Genomic DNA, 4,194 nt, shown 5'->3' with positions numbered 1-4,194 from the left:
AAAATAAAATTTTATACATAATATTAATATACATTTTAGTTCAACTAGTTCTGAGACCATGTCAAAATGTACCTTCTTAGATGTAAGATAGACAGCAAATGGTGCCTGGTTGCCACGGTCTTTCCAGATGGAGAACAGAACGTAAGGATCTCCACACAGGCCTCACAAGGCATTCTGTGGATGCTTTATACACACAGACATAGGTTTCTGATTTTAATTCTAATAACCAGTCATTACCAAACTGTGCATGTCCATATTATTTCCTCCATCAGTTCTGCCAGAAAATGCACATTAGCTATAATCTTATCATTTTTACTCAATTTGGTATTATATACAGTTTATAGATTAACAATTCAGCCTGGGCTATAATGGTTCTCCTGTTTTTCTGTAGCAACAGAGAATACGTTCAGCCTTTTCTGTGAATATTTCCAAATTATCAACTGCTTTCCTTTTCTTTACCTTGACCTAAGTAGAGTTTGTCAACAATGTATTCAACTTTGGTATCTTCTCTTTTGTGTCAACTGTGCTCATCTCAAAAGATAATTACTTAAAGCCTGCTAATTTACAAAATGGCCCCAGCATTTATCCTTTATCCTACAACTCCTACTGCATGCAGTTCAGGTTCTCCTCACCCTCTGGTCGCTGAGGCAGATTACGTGGCCAATTCTTCCCCCTGTAAATTCATGATATGTGTGTTTCTACACTGACACCGAAGGTCTTGACACAGTGACAGACTTCTTGCATGTCACTAACGATTTTTCCTGCAGTGTGCTGGAACGGTTCACATGGCTTGCAAGACATGACCTGCCATTTCTATTAGTGAAACGGGCAACACCCTGCTGACATTTCAGCAAATGCCCGAGAAACTTGAGTAAATCGTGGTCTCTTGACTAAGACTAAGAATTCTATCTTCTAATTTATGAAGCAAAATGAGCATCTTGGAATACAAGATTTCAAAAGACATTGTTACTTAAGGTACTTCTTGCCCACCTTGTTAAATTAACTGCAAAAAAGTGCTATTTCCCCTTTTTGGATAAATGGTGTTTACTACATGGCCATCTTTAACCATCCCATGGGTACTTTAAACTAACTGTTAATGTACAGGTATATTTATGTATCTGTATTTATATGTATCTCTCTGTATATGTACATGTATGTGTGCATAAAATGTCCAATCATTAGTCCAGGTCTCTTTTAGCCATCACCTGTAGCAGCTTCTTAAAGATTTCTGTCCAACCAGTCTCGCCCTGTCTCATCCTCACTCTTCTTCTCCACTCCATTCTCCTCACAACAGGCAGACTTCTCTTTTAAAAGTACAGATCTGATTATGTCAATCCCCTGCCTAAAACCCTTTGAGGGCTTCCCTGTGCTTTAGGACCAATCCTTAGCTTGTCCATTCTCTGGCCCTCTCAACCACTCCAGCTTTCTCTCCGGTGACTTTGCCTCTCGCTTTACTGGTGCCACCACACTGGCCATGTTTGGACAGTCCCCATCCTCTCGTTGCTCAGGTACCAAACACATGCTATGCCCCATTCTTATGCCATTTCCATCTTCACCCCAGAGACCCTTTGCCCAGAAAACTCCCTCCCAGCCTCACTCATTCTCTTCATTGAGACCATAGGCTAAGTTAGAGCCCTCTGTTACAGTATTTCTCCAACAAAACCCTCATCACACTGTACTGGAGTTTTTTTAAGGGCAGGAACCACATACACAGTGTTTCTCCATCATTTAGCACAATGTCCGTACACAGTACGTGCTTCACAAGTCTTTATAGTTGCAGAAGAGATGAACAAGAAAGAGAATTAGGGAGAAATATGCAGGAGGCCAAATAAGCAGGATTCAGTGATTGGATATAAAAGGGAAATCCTTTTACTTGTGTAGAATTATACCAGAAAACAGGATTATGAATTTTTATTCATTTGACTTTCAATGGGGAATTTATAATACTTGTATTTTTGTGTATAAAACTGCTATATTTTAAAATTTATTTTAATACAATTCTATACTATTTCTTTTTAAACTTTTTATGCTCTAAAAACTGCTCTTACATAAAATCTTTTTATTTTTATTAAAACTTTCATTAGAGTCTGTTTCAATGTTTTCACGAATTCTTTCTTATGTTTACTTATCATTAAGAGAACTCAATCGAGAAAAAATACTGGAGAATGATCAGAAATATGGTCAGAAACGCAGGCTGTCCAAAGCTCTGTTTATTTGGATATTGGTGAATCATACATTGCGGTTGTACGTTACAAATCTCAAGCCACTAACCCAACTAAGCAAGTGATGTCACTCGTTTTTCTTTAATTGAAGATGATCTCTAGGTTTGAGTGATTCTTTCAGATGGCTGTGTGATGTAATGCCACTGCACACATGGGTCTTAGTCTTCACCAGACCATGATGGTTCCTGTTGAGTGATGTATATTGTCTTGTATGGACTTCTGTATCTAACTCCAAAGTCAAAGTGTCATTGCTTTTCACTGTCAACCTTATGACCTTTCTAAATCCTATATGTTTCAGGCATATCTGGGCTTCTTTTAAGAAAAATTCAGATGTTTTCCATGACATTAAAGGAAACACTATGAGGCTGTTTCGGGGCCCCACTGCCCCCAGATGACATGCAGTCCTTCCTTGTTTATGCTCCTCTGCCTTTCCCAGCACAGAGTGAGATCCTACCACTTTCCAAGGCTAACCGAACTGGGGTGATGGGTCACTTCTGCTCTCGAATTCAACATATCTTATTCCAGGCCCTCTCAAATCCCACAAATGATTCCCATTAGAATAACACCCTTTTGAATCCCCTCTGATTCTCATCCCCACTCCCGTCCCAACCTCATCCAGCAATTGTTTCTGATGTGAGGATGGGTAATGTCTTTGATGGTATATTCATCCTTTTTCTTCTTACACCTGGAACTTTTTGAAATTTAAAAAGGCAAAATTTTGATCCTCTTCTTTTTAGATTCTGCTATAGCAAATCTCCAATGAGATCATAGATGCTCCTGTGCTGAAGCCCAAATGGGAAAGGTACTAAAATAATAGAAAATACTAGAGGAAAAAAAACACTTTAGTGAATTACTCCAGATAATATCCCAATACACGTTGATAATAAAAACTTACTATAGCTCTCCTTTCCTTTGCTGTTGGGGTGTCCAGTCTTGCAGCAGGACAGCTTCTAGAAGTCTAAGTCAAACTGATTTACAGATACAACCAAAAGTTCCTTTCAGTTTCGTTCACAGGAACCAAACAGCATAATATCCTATACCTGCCCCATTGGTAAGGCAGTCCGTTAAACAAACTTCAGTGATCTTGCCTCCAACATGTTTTCTGAAACAAGGAAGCCATTCATCTAGATTGCTTTTGAGAGGTTTTTCATATTTGAGTAATTTCAGAGAAATTTTATCGGAAAATTTTGAGACTGAAAATGGTGCTTTTATTCAAAAGGCTTTCTTAGAAGGCTGAGTTGGGTTTCTGTTAGAGAGAGCACAGTTCAATAGAAAATCCCATTCACTTTTTTACTTGGGTTAGTATTTCTTGAATCTAGCTCTTTTTACCCATAACAAGACACCAATAAATTTTTCTGGGTTATCCCAATCTTTTCTGAGTATAAGAGAGTAGACTTTTTTTTTTTTTTTACATAAAGGTAATAAGTCTATTTTTGAAAACCAAGAATTCCCGGGGAAAGCGCAAATACAATCCCACACAACCATAAATTGTGCAGTTGAGTTTCCCACATTTAGGGAAATCTCAGGGGTCAGCATATCCAGAGTGCAATGGATAAGCCTTGCTCTGGGAAACCCACCTTCCTGATCATGGTATCTCCCCTGCCAGGTAAGTATGAGAGTGGAATTTTTATTTTTTCTTGCCGAGGAAGATTGGCCCTGAGCTAACATCTGTTGCCAGTCTTTCTCTGTTTTGTATGTGAGCTGCCACCATAGCACTGACAGACAAGTGGTGTAGGTCTATGCCTGGGAATTAAACCCTGCCGCCAAAGCAATGTGTGGCGAACTTAACCACTAGCCCACCAGGGCTGGCCTGAGTGTAGACTTTTAAGCCTTGTGTTAAACCCCTTTGTCAGCTCAAGGATAACTACGTATAAATCCATGCTTGCTTCTCCTGACCACACTGAAACAATATAGCAAAACAATTCTCTACTGATTCTGAGCGCATATGCTTAATAGCTTATGGTTAATAAAA

At 39.0% G+C, this 4,194-nt stretch overlaps 1 non-coding gene across 1 annotated transcript; it reads right to left on the bottom strand.

Annotated features, from left to right (window-relative positions):
• Window positions 1–3,672: 3,672 nt before the first annotated feature.
• On the bottom strand, window positions 3,673–3,836 carry LOC124231850 (U1 spliceosomal RNA). The gene has a single exon (XR_006886698.1). It is a non-coding gene; the product is annotated as a U1 spliceosomal RNA (small nuclear RNA).
• Window positions 3,837–4,194: the final 358 nt, after the last annotated feature.

The sequence above is a fragment of the Equus quagga genome, chromosome 22 (assembly GCF_021613505.1).
Source record: "Equus quagga isolate Etosha38 chromosome 22, UCLA_HA_Equagga_1.0, whole genome shotgun sequence".
Taxonomy (NCBI): domain Eukaryota; kingdom Metazoa; phylum Chordata; class Mammalia; order Perissodactyla; family Equidae; genus Equus; species Equus quagga.
The sequence above is the reverse complement of the archived record's forward strand: the minus strand, read 5'-3'. Positions and strand labels throughout refer to the sequence as shown.